Consider the following 19,583-nt stretch of genomic DNA (forward strand, 5'->3'; position numbering starts at 1 on the left):
TGCGGGGTGGCATCAAAGTTAGCTTTGGAGGAGAGCAATGGCGCGCGAGCTTGGAGCAGCAATGGTGATTTGGGAGAGAGAAAGGAAAGATGAGCAGCGCGGCGAAGGGGATGAATGAGGACGAAGGAGGAAATTTATAAGCAGTCTACCAAACCGTCGCGCCGTTGGATGAAATAAAAACGGATCCTATGCCCTACACGTGTCTACAGGGGTAAAAATGTATATTCACTATGAAGTTACTGCACAAGTGGTACATCGCGCGTGCCGGAAAAAGCGGAGGACGTGTGTCCCCCACTTCCAAGATGTGTCAATGGCGCAGAGGTTTGGACCCTCATATCAGAGACATGACTGGACTCGCACCTTCCCAATACAGAGTTCGTGGCAATCGTCAGCATTGACGTCGTCATTGGAAAATCTCGAATAGGTATTTTAAAATAACGGCAGAAGAACTCTCGAGGATTCAAATACGATAACTTCGAGAGCCTTTGATCAAATACAAGTATTTGTTCAAATGCTCGGGGGCTACTCTTATCCGAAGTTGAATGATAACTTCTGATAAGAGGATGGCATAAAGGACGAAATTATATGGTGGTTCAAAGAAGATAAACAGTTGAGCCTACAACCAAGTATAAAAACTCGACTGTAGCCTCGGGGGCTACTCCCATCGGGAGCGCTGGTCGCGCACCCGATAAAGATGGAAAAATAGAAAAGTTGACAACATATTGACAAGATGATAAAAAGGTGAGCCTACAAGCAAGTACAAGCACTTGGCTGTAGCCTCGAGGGCTACTCCCATCGGGAACGCTGGTTGCATACCCGATGAAATTGAAGGAGTCAAATTGAGTATATTTCGAGTTATGATATAACTCTTCATATACTCCCATCGGGAGGTCAAGATAATAAGTCATCATTTGACTCGAATAATTGTGCTATTCCAACAGCCAAAAAAGTTACTCGACAATATATTCTCAAAGCGCCTCAGTTGCGGTTAAATCTCTGAATGCCGTAATACTTTACGAAGGTAAGCCCCGGGATCCATCCTGCGTGGCGTGGTATCGCACATGAATGCGCTCTGCTACTTTTTTCCGTATCAACAGATGCAAAGAAAAATCCTAACAGGCGCGTTAGGTACCCGATAAAATATGACTGGAGTTTGGCATATGGTAAGACCTTAAGCGGCACATGTCAAATTACACCAGTATACCGATGTCATGTCCAGGGACTTGACCTTGAAGTAGGTTTTTGCAGGATTGCCACAAGAGCAGTTAACTGGTACCTGATCTGTCAGATGAACCAGCCCCATCTACCATTATCCCTGTACAATATATGATTAAAATTATTTAGTGACTCGAAGAAATCATGTGTTAATTGTAATGATGGAGATTTTACTCGACTCTCCGATTCAAGCAAAATCCCGGGGGCTACTGACATAGGCATCCCCAATGGGTCTGCCGAAGATGGTACTTGGGGTTTATTGAAGGCCCATAACCCGAAGAATACGAGCCCAGAAGCCTACTAAAGCATCGATTATGGCAGGAAGAGATAGATTAGGAATAAAGAGATTTGTAACTTTACGGGTCGAACTCAAAGAGTCTCCCGGAGTTTTGTAACTTGTGTAATACGAAACCCTTGGTTCCGCCTCCTATATAAGGGGGAGTCGAGGGACGACGAAAGGATCGATTTCATTGTCAACATAACCCTAGTTTTCTAACAGTCGAGTACTTTTCCGGCTGAAACCCTCGAGATCTACTTGCCCTCTACTTCCACGAAAACCCTAGTCTACAACTTGTAGGAATTGACAAGTTAATACCTTGTCACCCACGCGCCTCTCTCTCTTTCTCCTCTCTAACCCACCGGAGCCGCCCCTCCTCGCCGGAGCCGCCCCGTCCGCCCCCTCTTGGAGTTTTTGGGTGGATCGGGTGCTCCTCCCTCCTAGCTTTCATCCCCTCCAAGCGGCTCCTCCAATGGAAGAGGGTATGGCTCACAATCCCTAACCCTAGGTGTTGTGATTTATATGTGCTATTTTCTTGATGGGGATGTTCTCTAGTTGTTCCAAATCGTGTGTAGTGTACTACATTTGCATGCTATGAGGACGATCTGGTACTAGACATGGATTTGCTAAAGTTTTCTGCAGATTCGCAGGGCCGGATTATCCGGCCCCCGCACTGGCCGGATTATCCGGCCTGGCCGGATTATCCTCCCCGAGGGACCCCGGATTATCCGACCTGGGAAGTTTTTGCTGCTGTAGTTTCTCTTGATCTACCTTGTCTAAACCATTATCGACTCCGGCCTGAGTAGTTGAGTACTGTATCAGTACATGACTTATGAGCATTCTTATCTCCATTCTATCCATCTTTGTCTATCACAGGTAGTGGTACTCGGAGGCGCTCTCGGACTCACAGGTCGAGTGATGAGTTTGCTTAGAATGCTCCTAGGAAGTCCGCCACTCTGAGGCGGAAAGGCAAGGAAACAAGGGAGAACTACAAGACTATGTATATTATCTCTTATGCTGCTATCCGACAGAAGAACTGGTATGAGGATGTTGAGAGGGACATTGATATGGAGGATCAGCGCTTCTGGTGCATGGAGCAGAGTTATATTTTCAAGGACATCTATGAACCTATGAAGAAGGTGAGACCTATGCAAGCCATTGATGTGGAACTTCTCTCTCAGAATGATCACTTTGAGGATGCTATTTGAGTCACCGGAAGGATGGGCTTGCAGAAGCTAATGAAGGTCCAGTGTGACTACAGTCCTTATTTGATCAGCTAATTCTATTCTACTCTGGCTTTGAAGAAGGATGAAGAGCGCACTATTCAGTGGATGTCTGGCTCCTCTCCTTGTGCGACCTCTTTTTGCTGGTTTGCTGCGGTTATTGGCCTTCCCTTTGAAGGTGGTCACCGCCTCCATGGCCCTTAGAAGACTGATAAGGATGTGCTATATGATCTATATGACCAGTCTGGAGCTGTTGGTACTACCAAGGGGCTTCTACCTATTTATGGTCAGCTACTCTGCTTCTTTAGAGCCACCATTGCTCCAAGTGGTGGGAACAATGATGCTCTCCGTGGAGCTCTAGTGGACCTTATGCATCTCGCCTTTCAGTGTGCTCAGGATGGTGATGAAGAATCAAATTTCACTCTTGATGTCATAAAATATATCTTTAATGAGATTCATGATGCCATGGTTTCCCGGACTACTATGCCTGATGCTCCATACATTCAGCTTCTCATCAACAACACAGCGCTAGCAGAAGACTTGAGTCAGTTTCCTACAGAGAGTCACACTTTCAAGAAGGCATATAAGAAGAGCCAGTTGCCCGTGTTGCACCAGTTTCTAGCTCTTTTACGGGAGATGCCCGCTCTAGTGGTTATGCACCCAGTCGTCCTGTTGCTACCCCTCTGATTTAGAAGCAAGTGAAGAAGCTCAGTTGGTTCTGTAGGGATTCGTTGCATAGAAAACAAAAAATTTCCTACCGCGAGAACGCAATCCAAGCCAAGATGCAATCTAGAAGACGGGAGCAACGAGGAGATGATCAAAACTCACCCTTGAAGATTTCCAAAGCCTACAAGATGAGGCTCTTGTTGCTGCGGTAGATGATCACTTGCCGCTTTCAAAAGCGCGTAGAAGATCTTGACGGTGCCACAATCAGGCAGCACCTCCGTACTCGGTCACACGTTCGGTGTTGATGAAGACGACGTCCTTTTCCCCGTTCCAGCGGGCAGCGGAAGTATTACCTCCTCCTTGAATCCGGCAGCACGACGGCGTGGTGGCGATGGAGATCTCCAGCGGAGCTTCGCTAAGCGTTGCGGGAGAGGGGGAGGAGTGGGGCGGCTAGGGTTTGGGGAGAGGGGGTGGCCGGCCTCTATGGGGTGCGGCCTGCTTGGTGGCTTGTGGTGGCCGGCCCCCTCCCCTTGGCCCCTCATTATATAGGTGGAACCCCCAAGTGTTGGACTACAAGTCTTCGAATAAGACCCCAACCCAAAACCTTCCATGTGTAGGGAAACCTACTCAAGGTGGGATTCCCACCTCAAGTGGGACTCCCACCCTTTCCATGAGGGGGTGGCCGGCCACCCTTGGTGGAGTCCACCTGGGACTCCACCCCTCTAGGGTTGGCCGGCCATGGGAGGTGGAGTCCCTTCGGGACTTTGCCTTCCAAAGTGATTTCTTCCGGACTTTTCTAGAACCTTCTAGAACCTTCCATAAATGCACCGGATCATTTCCAAACTTGGAATATGACTTCCTATATATGAATCTTATTCTCCGGACCATTCCGGAACTCCTCGTGATGTCTGGGATCCCATCCGAGACTTTGAACGATACTTCGAACTCCATTCCATATTCAAGTTCTACTATTACAACATCAAACCTTTTAAGTGTGTCACCCTACGGTTCGCGAACTATGTGGACATGGTTGAGAACTCTCTCCTACCAATAACCAATAGCGGGATCTGGAGATCCATAATGGCTCCCACATATTCAACGATGACTTTTAGTGATCAAATGAACCATTCACATACGGTACCAATTCCCTTTGTCACGCGATATTTTACTTGTCCGAGGTTTGATCATCGGTATCTCTCTATACCTTGTTTAACCTCGTCTCCTGACAAGTACTCTTTACTCGTACCGTGGTATGTGGTCTCTTATGAACTTATTCATATGCTTGCAAGACATTAGACGACATTCCACCGAGAGCGCCCAGAGTATATCTATCCGTCATCGGGATGGACAAATCCCACTGTTGATCCATATGCCTCAACTCATACTTTCCGGATACTTAATCCCACCTTTATAACCACCCATTTATGCAGTGGCGTTTGATGTAATCAAAGTACCTTTCTGGTATAAGTGATTTACATGATCTCATGGTCGAAAGGACTAGGTAACTATGTATCGAAAGCTTATAGCAAATAACTTAATGACGTGATCTTATGCTATGCTTAATTGGGTGTGTCCATTATATCATTCATATAATGATATAACCTTGTTATTAATAACATCCAATGTTCATGATTATGAAACTAATCATCTATTAATCAACAAGCTAGTTAAGAGGCTTACTAGGGACTCATTGTTGTTTACATAACACACATGTATCAATGTTTCGGTTAATACAATTATAGCATGGTATATAAACATTTATCATAAACACAAAGATATATATATAATAACCACTTTTATTATTGCCTCTTGGGCATATCTCCAACAGTCTCCCACTTGCACTAGAGTCAATAATCTAGATTACAGTGTAAGGTACCTAACACCCATGGCATTCTGGTGTTGGTCATGCTTTGCCCTAGGGAGAGCTTTAGTCAACGGATCTGCTACATCCAGATCAGTGTGTACTTTGCAAATCTTTACTTCTCCATCTTCGATGTATTCGTGAATCGAATGATAACGCAGCTTGATATGCTTCAGCCTCTTGTGTGACCTTGGTTCTTGTGCATTGGCGATGGCACCCATGTTGTCACAGTAGATGACTAATGGGTCCAATGCACTAGGAACCACACCGAGCTCTACAATGAAGCCTCTGAAGCCGCTATGTACTCCGATTTTGTTGAAGACTTCGCCACCGTGCACTGCTTCAAGCTTGCCCAGCTTACTGCAGCACCATTCAATATAAACACGTACCCAGACTGTGACTTAGAGTCATCAGGATCAGTGTTCCAACTTGCATCGGTGTAACTGGTTACAACGAGCTCTTGGTCACCTCCATAACAAAGAAACATATCCTTAGTTCTTTTCAAGTACTTCAGGATATTCTTGACCGCTGTCCAGTGTTCCATTCCCGGATCACTTTGATATCTGCTAGTCAAACTGATAGCATGTGTTATATCCGGTCTAGTACATAGCATGGCATACATGATAGATGTAGCGATCCGACCCGGTACGGGTTGAATCTCTGTGCTTAGTAGTGCTAGTCCCTGGATCAATCGCTAGCACACACAGTTTAAGATGTAATACCAAGAAACAGAGGTCTTTATTACATCGCATGATCCCAAAATTACATAATAACTTACAAATTGCATAGCACAAGACTAGCTCAATATCAGAGTTCACAACGATCCATAACAGCATGGAGTCCTTCGTCTTCATGTGCCACAGGCGAGCATGTCGAGTATAGACTCGTAACCCTAACCATCGAACCTCACTCGTTCAACGGAATATCTGCAACATAAAATGTTGCAGCCACGCAGGGTCAATACATTTGGAATTGTATTGGCAAATGTCACTATTTGGTGGATATATAAATGGCGCCTAACAACTACGTGCTCATTTGGTAGGTGGAGTTTAGCATCTTTTGCGAAAAGTAATAGTTTCCCTATCTTTTATAAACAATTTTTATTTTTCAGAAACATCGTCTAGGAACATATTAGCGTAACCCATGCCGTCGCAAGACGGTTAGCTTCATATGCTCCTAAACATCTACGGACATGCTAGCATAGGCCCATGTAAACACAAGACAACCTAGCTTTGCATGCTCCTAAACCCATTGTTTGTCCCATCAAGTTTTATTAAGAAATTGGAATGATGAGATCCTCCAAACAGTTCCAGACTCTAGTTGCTCATAATGTCCATAACCGGGGACACGGCTAAGTACTTAGTTTGACACTCTCGAGAGGTTGTACACATTCCCCACATGACCTAGTCCGTTCTTCTTCCATGATGCGCATTTTGCTCAAATGGACAGATGTCGACTAGGACAAGACCTTTCAGAAGCAATACCTCAACCACAATGGACGCGCTCCGTCCTACCAACACCTACCACCCTCTGTACATTGGTTCGAGTTCTCGCAACCTACTCAATCTAGCCAGAGCCCATATAGCATGTGGTTGTACTGGAAGCTACTAAAACAAGAACACCAGGCTAATCTCTTTGTTCCTGGGTGGCCAACCTCAAGTGTGATGCACACGGTGCTGCCATAGAAATGACCCCGGTGCAACCACTCAACATAAACCAAGCATTACCACTTCCACCCAGATGATTCATTATTTTAGGTTGTTTTATTACATAAAACCATACTTTCATAATACCACATATCACATCATGAAATCCCAACCACGCATCTACAATAGCAAAGCTAAGCATACTACAATACGGTAGCGACAAAAGTGTTGAACATGTGGTTGTTCTAATAGGTGATCATAGCATAGCAATATATATATATTTAAAACAATCCTACACATGAATAGCTACTGAAAATAACTACAAAGTGCATAGAAAAATAGTAGGACAAGACGGTGTGTGACACTTGCCTTTTTGGTAATTGAAGAATTCTGCACTTCTCTCAATCAAAACTCGTAGCTCTCCGTACAACTATAACATACAAGTAACAAAACATAAACACACATTCAAACAACAACAAAATCAAGCAAGACAAACAAAGAGTTGTTATTCATTGTATTTTAGTTTCCATTTAATTTGTGAATAAATGGGATGTTGAAGGTATGGCTTGCAAAATATGATTTGAGAATTTTAATGATGAGCTAAATTACTTAGAAAGAGAAGTACCATCAATGACCAATAGGAAAAGATAGATTGGTTACGAAAGAATGGACAAAAATTGGAATGACTCATGTGATAAGAATCACATAGATTTCACATGGTGAACTCAAATGCTATTAAGTTGAAGTGTGAAAACACTTATCACAATAGCTCAAGTTACGAAAAGGATTGGGTATGAACCAATGGTACATTTAATTACTCAATAAGTCATTTGTAATTTGAATTGCCCCAACTTAATAAATATGATCAAATGACATGAAACTGGAGAGACATGAATGGTAATTCAAGATGTGGATCGAATAATCTAAAGGATGTCAAGGTTTCAACACATGTGTCGAGTGTCTCCACAACATTGGCACAAGGGAAATCTATAAATAAGATTTGCCAAAATTTACTCAAATAACTCATGTGTAGTTTGAATATTATGAACTAGGCAAATATAATTAGGATAGATATGATCTTGGACATGATGAAAATATCTAAATGATTTTGGTAGATGGGTTATTATCATATGATTCACTTTGGAAAAATATAATTATGAGTTTAAGCTTTAACCTCAATGTTTACGAAAATTAATTATGATAATGGTTAGATGGATATTGATGAGTAGCACATATTCAAAAGAAAGATATGGTCAGGTAGGGTTTATGGATTGTGTCGTATGACACATAGAAGGATATTACTTCAAATCTAAAACCATGTGAAGTGAATATAATCAACTAAACTAAACAGGTGTGCTACTGGATGGAGAGTTCAAATATAATTCATTTACAAAAGGAATCATCTTAAAGGGATTTTTAGAATTTAAGTTATGTCTAAACTTCTCAAGTTCTCATATTTAGACTTGAATACTTGCAAATTGTTTTATAAGTTTTAGGCACTGATATTAATGGACAGGGGACATCAATAAGTTTTATTTTCAAGAGGAATCATTTGATTTAAATTTGTAGAATTTGAACCATGCAGAAAATACTCAAACTTACATATTTAAATTTGAATGTTCGAAAACAATTGAAAAGTCAAATTGTATTACACCACTGTGTTCTCCTCATTTTTGCGAGTTCAACGACATATTATTTGTTAGAATCCGAGTTTCCAAACATTAGTTATGAATTTTACAAGATTAAACATGTCGCGGTTAAATTTTGATGTTGTACGAAAAGTTGTTCGAAAAAGTTCATCGGATAGAAAAACTTTCTACACGAAAGTTGTAGAGAATTTAATTACGAACTCAACGCAGGAAACATCACCTAAAACCGAGCTATAGTTAATTTGATATAGAATTTTTGAAGTTAGATATGAGCTAGGAGCCGGTACAATCCGCACACGATCCATCGATCGGAAACATGATGAGTATGGTCCGGTTCAATTAGCCTAACAGGAACGCTTAGATTTAGATCTAATGGTTTAAGTTGACTTAGCTTAATCTAATGGAGACTGTAGACATCACTTGCACACTACATTACCGGTGATGGCGGTCTGTGTTCGTGCTTGTTTGAGGACGTCGACGGTGGCGGCGTTGTGGGCGTCTCTGGGGTGGCGGCGAAGTACATGACGAGGTGTGGTGGACAACGGCAGTCATGGTATTGGCCTTTCCGTCGTGTTCTTCTTGCTCGGGTCGCAGCTGCGGGCAATGGAGGTGGCGGTACGGTGGTTAAATCAGGTGAACTCCGGCGACAAATTCGAGGCGTCTCCGTGCTCTGCAGATGAGGGGAAAGGGTGAGAACGAGATGGTAGACCAAGGGTGAGAGATTGGTATGAAGAAGAGGGTTTCGGGAGGTCTGAGACGATGGTCACATCAGCCCTCGAAGCTCAGCGACGACGGCGGAGGCGCGAACTCCGGCGAGAAATTTCGGCAGCCTGGCGGCACCAAAATTAGGGTTTTCGGAGAGACAAAAATAGAGGATAATATGGAGTATTTATAGGAGGATTTTTCACGCCAAAGGGTCCAAAATCTGAGCCGAATCGACGAGGAAATCGGAGAGGAAACCGAGTCAGTAACAAACTCGTGCGCGCGTGAAACTTCGGCCAGAGGTAGGTGACGACAGGGGTCCCACCTGTTGAAAAAGAAAAGAAAAACGAAAGGAGCAAAAGGCAGGCGGGGCTGCTGCTGGCTGCGTGGCTTGCTCGCGCGAGAGCGCGCATACGCGATTCCGGCTTGGCCGTCCCGGCCGGTCGTTCTCTCTCTCTTTTTTTTTTTTCCTTTCTTATTGTTTTTCTTTCTTATTTTCTAGCAACAGTTTCAGCTTTCAAATAACATAAATAAATTATGATAAAGGCAAACAAAATTCCAATACTGAATCTAGACATCATGTAGCATTGTTCTAATCCAACACAAATGTTAGAGTATATATGTTTATACATTTGGCCTAATAGCCTATTCGAAAAACTACAAACCAAATTTTGATTCTATGAAATCAATCAATTAAAATATGGTTCCGAAACTGAAACATTTTGCAGGTTAGATTTCAAACATGGATTTTGATATTGAATTCGAAAACGACTCTAATGACTTTATAAAACTAATTATGGTCAAAACCAGATTACAAAAATATTATTATGCATATAACGTTTTATATGACTACTTGAGCATTGATATTGCAAAATAATGTTTGGGGCTTTTGACTTAAATAAAATCTATATGATTTCTAAACCATAAAATAGAAATAGATTTGGTTTGGCAATACTTGAAAACAAATCTTTGTGAAAAATTATTTTGGGAAAGGCTTTTAAATAAAACTAAAAAGGTTTTAATTCATTGTGAAATTTCAACAAAGACAAACAATTCATCAACTTATTTAGTAATTAAACATTTCAAATTTTTGGGATGTTACAGACTACCACCCTTAAAAGAAATCTCGTCCTCGAGATTCGAGAAAAGCTAGAAAGAAAGATGGGTTTGGGATATGTTGGGGTGGGCTACCACCCTTAAAAGAAACTTTTGTGGGTATCCTAGGTCTTGGGTCAAACAGGTTATTGTTTGACATTGGGTCATATTTTATAACATATGTAGCTTCTAACTTCATTTCCAATTAATAGGTTTGTGTCTCATCTAGTAATTACTTTCTTCCTAAATGGACAGAGTAGATCTTTCCTCATAGCGGGGCTTCTCACCTATAAAGGTTGGCTGTTAAACTACTTTTGACAATGAGGGGTATTCGTCAAGGGAAAACCAAGATTAGAGTACTTCAAGGCATCTTTCATCTTCTTACTTGTCGGTTTCATCGAAGGTCTTCTACTATTCTTCATCTAGTGGTTGCTTCTTTGAACTCATCGTAGTCATATGTCTAACATCACTGCCTACTATAAGGGTATATTATTCTAACATCCTAAGGTTCAGTCTCAACGTCATCTCTATGGTAGGTATGTCTCTCTGGACTTACCATTCCTCATAACAAGAGTGAACAATTTGAGTAGTCGTCATGGGGGCCAATCCATGTCGCACCCAATCATTATCTTGTATTTAGTTTGGTTCATCTCGCATTCTAAATCTTGGTCAACCTCGCCAGTTTGACAAAATTTCAATGGAAAATTAAATCAATGTTTCAATTCCCATTATTGAATTGTTTTGAAAACATTTCTATCGATACTTAACTAGGGTTTTACATATCTCACACTCTATGCTTCTTCATCTAGATAGGGAACATCAAAGTTGGTTTCACTAATGTTATCTTCATGGTGATTTGCCGAGATAACAATTTCGGGGTTGGGTATAGATAAGAATAGATGGAAAAGATAAAAAGATAATTCCTACCCTCAAAATAGCATATCAAGGCAATTCATCTTACAAACAAAATCTACCAAGCATTCATCACATCAAGCAAACTAGTTCAAACAAAAAATAAAATCTAGTATAGTCATACCACATGTTAGTATGATCATAACGTTATTGTAATATCGTTGGTCTAATAAGTGATGGTCTATTCTATTTCTACATTAATTGCTTCAAACTCTTCTACTATGGTGTATCTTTCGAGTTGTCAAGTATGCATGAAAGTCTTCTCCAAGTTCTTCGTTGACCTTCCATGAAGCTGCATCAAGCTGAGTCGAGCAATAACATATGAAGCATCGGTCTTCACACTTAAGGGACTTGGTCATCGGACATGGTCATCATCAGTCCTTCCTTAATGGATTTCAAGAGTTAGGCCATCTAAGGTAAGAGGAAATTCTTTTGAAGGTGAAGTAGATGAGAATACAAGAAGTTCAAAATGCAAACATCTTTTTATAGAAGCTGGATTAGATAGATTTTTTCATCCTAGGGTCTCCCTATTACTAATCCAAAACTAGGGTCACGAACCTACAGTCAACACAATGCTCTGATACCATCTGTAGCGATCCGACCCGGTACGGGTTGAATCTCTGTGCTTAGTAGTGCTAGTCCCTGGATCAATCGCTAGCACACACAGTTTAAGATGTAATACCAAGAAACAGAGGTCTTTATTACATCGCATGATCCCAAAATTACATAATAACTTACAAATTGCATAGCACAAGACTAGCTCAATATCAGAGTTCACAACGATCCATAACAGCATGGAGTCCTTCGTCTTCATGTGCCACAGGCGAGCATGTCGAGTATAGACTCGTAACCCTAACCATCGAACCTCACTCGTTCAACGGAATATCTGCAACATAAAATGTTGCAGCCACGCAGGGTCAATACATTTGGAATTGTATTGGCAAATGTCACTATTTGGTGGATATATAAATGGCGCCTAACAACTACGTGCTCATTTGGTAGGTGGAGTTTAGCATCTTTTGCGAAAAGTAATAGTTTCCCTATCTTTTATAAACAATTTTTATTTTTCAGAAACATCGTCTAGGAACATATTAGCGTAACCCATGCCGTCGCAAGACGGTTAGCTTCATATGCTCCTAAACATCTACGGACATGCTAGCATAGGCCCATGTAAACACAAGACAACCTAGCTTTGCATGCTCCTAAACCCATTGTTTGTCCCATCAAGTTTTATTAAGAAATTGGAATGATGAGATCCTCCAAACAGTTCCAGACTCTAGTTGCTCATAATGTCCATAACCGGGGACACGGCTAAGTACTTAGTTTGACACTCTCGAGAGGTTGTACACATTCCCCACATGACCTAGTCCGTTCTTCTTCCATGATGCGCATTTTGCTCAAATGGACAGATGTCGACTAGGACAAGACCTTTCAGAAGCAATACCTCAACCACAATGGACGCGCTCCGTCCTACCAACACCTACCACCCTCTGTACATTGGTTCGAGTTCTCGCAACCTACTCAATCTAGCCAGAGCCCATATAGCATGTGGTTGTACTGGAAGCTACTAAAACAAGAACACCAGGCTAATCTCTTTGTTCCTGGGTGGCCAACCTCAAGTGTGATGCACACGGTGCTGCCATAGAAATGACCCCGGTGCAACCACTCAACATAAACCAAGCATTACCACTTCCACCCAGATGATTCATTATTTTAGGTTGTTTTATTACATAAAACCATACTTTCATAATACCACATATCACATCATGAAATCCCAACCACGCATCTACAATAGCAAAGCTAAGCATACTACAATACGGTAGAGTTTACAAAAGTGTTGAACATGTGGTTGTTCTAATAGGTGATCATAGCATAGCAATATATATATATTTAAAACAATCCTACACATGAATAGCTACTGAAAATAACTACAAAGTGCATAGAAAAATAGTAGGACAAGACGGTGTGTGACACTTGCCTTTTTGGTAATTGAAGAATTCTGCACTTCTCTCAATCAAAACTCGTAGCTCTCCGTACAACTATAACATACAAGTAACAAAACATAAACACACATTCAAACAACAACAAAATCAAGCAAGACAAACAAAGAGTTGTTATTCATTGTATTTTAGTTTCCATTTAATTTGTGAATAAATGGGATGTTGAAGGTATGGCTTGCAAAATATGATTTGAGAATTTTAATGATGAGCTAAATTACTTAGAAAGAGAAGTACCATCAATGACCAATAGGAAAAGATAGATTGGTTACGAAAGAATGGACAAAAATTGGAATGACTCATGTGATAAGAATCACATAGATTTCACATGGTGAACTCAAATGCTATTAAGTTGAAGTGTGAAAACACTTATCACAATAGCTCAAGTTACGAAAAGGATTGGGTATGAACCAATGGTACATTTAATTACTCAATAAGTCATTTGTAATTTGAATTGCCCCAACTTAATAAATATGATCAAATGACATGAAACTGGAGAGACATGAATGGTAATTCAAGATGTGGATCGAATAATCTAAAGGATGTCAAGGTTTCAACACATGTGTCGAGTGTCTCCACAACATTGGCACAAGGGAAATCTATAAATAAGATTTGCCAAAATTTACTCAAATAACTCATGTGTAGTTTGAATATTATGAACTAGGCAAATATAATTAGGATAGATATGATCTTGGACATGATGAAAATATCTAAATGATTTTGGTAGATGGGTTATTATCATATGATTCACTTTGGAAAAATATAATTATGAGTTTAAGCTTTAACCTCAATGTTTACGAAAATTAATTATGATAATGGTTCCGATGGATATTGATGAGTAGCACATATTCAAAAGAAAGATATGGTCAAGTAGGGTTTATGGATTGTGTCGTATGACACATAGAAGGATATTACTTCAAATCTAAAACCATGTGAAGTGAATATAATCAACTAAACTAAACAGGTGTGCTACTGGATGGAGAGTTCAAATATAATTCATTTACAAAAGGAATCATCTTAAAGGGATTTTTAGAATTTAAGTTATGTCGAAACTACTCAAGTTCTCATATTTAGACTTGAATACTTGCAAATTGTTTTATAAGTTTTAGGCACTGATATTAATGGACAGGGGACATCAATAAGTTTTATTTTCAAGAGGAATCATTTGATTTAAATTTGTAGAATTTGAACCATGCAGAAAATACTCAAACTTACATATTTAAATTTGAATGTTCGAAAACAATTGAAAAGTCAAATTGTATTACACCACTGTGTTCTCCTCATTTTTGCGAGTTCAACGACATATTATTTGTTAGAATCCGAGTTTCCAAACATTAGTTATGAATTTTACAAGATTAAACATGTCGCGGTTAAATTTTGATGTTGTACGAAAAGTTGTTCGAAAAAGTTCATCGGATAGAAAAACTTTCTACACGAAAGTTGTAGAGAATTTAATTACGAACTCAACGCAGGAAACATCACCTAAAACCGAGCTATAGTTAATTTGATATAGAATTTTTGAAGTTAGATATGAGCTAGGAGCCGGTACAATCCGCACACGATCCATCGATCGGAAACATGATGAGTATGGTCCGGTTCAATTAGCCTAACAGGAACGCTTAGATTTAGATCTAATGGTTTAAGTTGACTTAGCTTAATCTAATGGAGACTGTAGACATCACTTGCACACTACATTACCGGTGATGGCGGTCTGTGTTCGTGCTTGTTTGAGGACGTCGACGGTGGCGGCGTTGTGGGCGTCTCTGGGGTGGCGGCGAAGTACATGACGAGGTGTGGTGGACAACGGCAGTCATGGTATTGGCCTTTCCGTCGTGTTCTTCTTGCTCGGGTCGCAGCTGCGGGCAATGGAGGTGGCGGTACGGTGGTTAAATCAGGTGAACTCCGGCGACAAATTCGAGGCGTCTCCGTGCTCTGCAGATGAGGGGAAAGGGTGAGAACGAGATGGTAGACCAAGGGTGAGAGATTGGTATGAAGAAGAGGGTTTCGGGAGGTCTGAGACGATGGTCACATCAGCCCTCGAAGCTCAGCGACGACGGCGGAGGCGCGAACTCCGGCGAGAAATTTCGGCAGCCTGGCGGCACCAAAATTAGGGTTTTCGGAGAGACAAAAATAGAGGATAATATGGAGTATTTATAGGAGGATTTTTCACGCCAAAGGGTCCAAAATCTGAGCCGAATCGACGAGGAAATCGGAGAGGAAACCGAGTCAGTAACAAACTCGTGCGCGCGTGAAACTTCGGCCAGAGGTAGGTGACGACAGGGGTCCCACCTGTTGAAAAAAGAAAAGAAAAACGAAAGGAGCAAAAGGCAGGCGGGGCTGCTGCTGGCTGCGTGGCTTGCTCGCGCGAGAGCGCGCATACGCGATTCCGGCTTGGCCGTCCCGGCCGGTCGTTCTCTCTCTCTTTTTTTTTTTTCCTTTCTTATTGTTTTTCTTTCTTATTTTCTAGCAACAGTTTCAGCTTTCAAATAACATAAATAAATTATGATAAAGGCAAACAAAATTCCAATACTGAATCTAGACATCATGTAGCATTGTTCTAATCCAACACAAATGTTAGAGTATATATGTTTATACATTTGGCCTAATAGCCTATTCGAAAAACTACAAACCAAATTTTGATTCTATGAAATCAATCAATTAAAATATGGTTCCGAAACTGAAACATTTTGCAGGTTAGATTTCAAACATGGATTTTGATATTGAATTCGAAAACGACTCTAATGACTTTATAAAACTAATTATGGTCAAAACCAGATTACAAAAATATTATTATGCATATAACGTTTTATATGACTACTTGAGCATTGATATTGCAAAATAATGTTTGGGGCTTTTGACTTAAATAAAATCTATATGATTTCTAAACCATAAAATAGAAATAGATTTGGTTTGGCAATACTTGAAAACAAATCTTTGTGAAAAATTATTTTGGGAAAGGCTTTTAAATAAAACTAAAAAGGTTTTAATTCATTGTGAAATTTCAACAAAGACAAACAATTCATCAACTTATTTAGTAATTAAACATTTCAAATTTTTGGGATGTTACAATAGAGCCTACTGCCGAGGCATAGGGGATCTGATTCATCCTTTCTCTATCTTCTGCCATAGCCGGTCCTTGAGTCTTACTCAAGACCTTGCCTGGTAACATAGGTAAGAATCCTTTCTTACTTTCGTCCATTCTAAACTTCTTTAGAATCTTGTCCAGATATGTACTTTGTGAAATCCCTATTAGGCGTCTTGATCTATCTCTATAAATCTTGATGCCTAATATGTACGATGCTTCACCAAGGTCTTTCATTGAAAAACTTTTATTCCAATAACCTTTTACACTGCTTAATAGTTCTATATCATTCCCAATCAATAATATGTCATCTACATATAATATCAGGAATGCTACAGAGCTCCCACTCACTTTCTTGTAAATACAGGCCTCTCTATGACACTGTATAAACCCGAAGTCTTTGATCACCTTATCAAAGCGTCGGTTCCAACTTCTTGATGCTTGCTTCAGTCCATAAATTGAACGCTGAAGTTTGCATACTTTGTCAACATTTTTAGGATCGACAAAACCTTTGGGTTGTACCATATACAACTCTTCCTCAATGTCTCCATTAAGGAACGCTGTTTTGACATCCATCTGCCAAATCTCATAATCGAAAAATGCAGCTATTGCTAACAAAATCCTCACAGATTTTAGCTTTGCTACAGGTGAGAAAGTCTCATCGTAGTCAACACCTTGAATTTGTCGGAAACTCTTTGCGACAAGTCAAGCTTTATAGACAGTAATATTACCATCAGCATCTGTTTTTCTCTTGAAGATCCATTTATTCTTGACAGCCTTTCGGCTATCAGGTAAGTCTACCAAAGTCCACACTTTGTTATCATACATGGATCCTATTTCGAATTTCATGGCTTCTTGCCATTTGTTGGAATCTGGGCTCAGCATCGCTTCTTCATACGTCGCAGGGTCCTCATCATTGTTGTCCACAATCATGACATTTAGAAAAGGATCATACCAATCAGGAGTGGAACGTTCCCTTGTCGATCTGTGAGGTTCAGTAGCTATCTCGTTTGAAGTTTCATGATCATTATCATTAGCTTCCTCTGTTGACGGTGTAGGCGGCACAGGAACAACTTCCGGTACTGCGCTACTCTGATCAATTAGTGAAGATTCATCAATCTCATCGAGTTCTACTTTTCTTCCAGTCACTTCTTTAGTGAGAAATTCTTTCTCAAGAAAGGTTCCGTTCTTAGCAACAAAGATTTTGCCTTCGGATCTGTGATAGAAAGTGTAACCTATAGTTTCCTTTGGGTATCCTATGAAGACGCAATTCTCCGCTTTGGGTTCTAGCTTGTCCGGTTGTAACTTCTTTACATAGGCTTCGCAACCCCAAACTTTCAGGAACGATAGCTTAGGTTTCTTATTAAACCATAATTCATACGGTGTCGTTTTAACGGATTTTGATAGTGCTCTATTTAAAGTGAATGCGGCTGTCTCTAATGCATAACTCCAAAATGATAACGGCAAATCAGTAAGAGACATCATAGAACGAACCATATCTAAGAGAGTTCGATTACGACGTTTGGACACACCGTTTCGTTGTGGTGTTCCCGGCGGTGTCAATTGTGAAAGTATTCTGCATTTCTTTAAATGCATGCCAAACTCATAAATCAGATATTCACCTCCACGATCAGATCGTAGAAATTTAATCTTCTTGTTACGTTGATTTTCTACTTCACTTTGGAATTCCTTAAACTTCTCGAAAGTTACGGATTTATGTTTCATGAAATAGATATACCCATATCTACTCAGATCATCTGTGAAGGTTAGAACATAACGATAACCACTGCGCGAGGCTACACTCATTGGTCCACACACATCGGTATGTATGATTTCAAATAAGTCTGTAGCTCGCTCCATAATACCAGAGAATGGAGTCTTAGTCATTTTTCCCATTAGACATGCTTCGCATTTATCAAGTGACTCAAAATCAAGTTATTCAAGTAATCCATCGGTATGGAGTTTCTTCATGTGTTTCACTCCAATATGACCAAGACGACAGTGCCACATATAAGTAGAATTATCATTCAACTTAATTCGCTTAGCATCAATGTTATGAATATGTGTATCACTACTATCGAGATCTAACAGAAATAAACCATTCTTTTCAGGTGCTCGACCATAAAAGATATTATTCATAAAGATAGAACAACCATTATTCTCAGACTTGAATGAATAACCGTCTTGCATTAAACAAGATCCAGATATAATGTTCATGCTCAACGCGGGTACAAAATAACAATTATTGAGGTTTAAAACTAATCCCGAAGGTAGATGTAGAGGAAGTGTGCCGACAGCGATCACATCGACTTTGGATCCATTTCCAACGCGCATCGTTACTTCATCCTTCATTAGTCTTCGTTTATTCTTTAGTTCCTGTTTTGAGTTACAAATATGAGCAACCGAACCAGTATCAAATACCCAGGTACTAGTACGAGAACCAGTAAGATAAACATCTATAACATGTATATCAGATATACCTTCTTTCTTCTTCTTGACAAGGCCGTGATAACCCACAAGTATAGGGGATCGCATCAGTCTTCGCGGGTAGTATTACCCAATTTATTGATTCGACACAAGGGGAGACAAAGAATACTTGGAAGCCTTAACAGCGGAGTTGTCAATTCAGCTGCACCTGGAAACAGACTTGCTCGCAAGAGTTTATTAGTAGTAACAGTTTTATAGCAGTAGCAGTAGTAAAATAACAGCAGCAGAGTAGCAGAAACAGCAGTAGTAATTATAGTAAACAGCAGGATTAAAATACTGTAGGCACAGGGATGGATAACAGGCGTTGCATGGATGAGAGAAACTCATGTAACAATCATAGCAGGGCGTTTGCAGATAATAATAAAACGGTGTCGAAGTACAAAGCAATCAATAGGCATGTGTTCCAATTATAGTCGTACGTGCTCGCAATGAGAAACTTGCACAACATCTTTTGTCCTACCAGCCGGTGGCAGCCGGGCCTCAAGGGAATCTACTGGATATTAAGGTACTCCTTTTAATAGAGTACCGGAGCAAAGCATTAACACTCCGTGAACACATGTGATCCTCACATCACTACCATCCCCTCCGGTTGTCCCGATTTCTGTCACTTCGGGGCCATTGGTTCCGGGACAATGACATGTGTATACAACTTGCAGGTAAGATCATAAACAATGAATATCATGATGAAACAATAACATGTTCAGATCTGAGATCATGGCACTCGGGCCCTAGTGACAAGCATTAAGCATAACAAGTTGCAACAATATCATC

General features: G+C 40.5%; 1 long non-coding RNA gene across 1 annotated transcript; it reads right to left on the reverse strand.

Moving 5' to 3' along the window:
• Positions 1-5,944: 5,944 nt before the first annotated feature.
• Positions 5,945-9,550, reverse strand: LOC139836175 (uncharacterized). Its single transcript, XR_011752732.1, has 2 exons — positions 8,974-9,550; positions 5,945-7,318 (listed from the first exon to the last, which is right to left on the reverse strand). It is a non-coding gene; the product is annotated as an uncharacterized lncRNA (long non-coding RNA).
• Positions 9,551-19,583: the final 10,033 nt, after the last annotated feature.

Source organism: Lolium perenne, chromosome 2, assembly GCF_019359855.2.
Source record: "Lolium perenne isolate Kyuss_39 chromosome 2, Kyuss_2.0, whole genome shotgun sequence".
Taxonomy (NCBI): domain Eukaryota; kingdom Viridiplantae; phylum Streptophyta; class Magnoliopsida; order Poales; family Poaceae; genus Lolium; species Lolium perenne.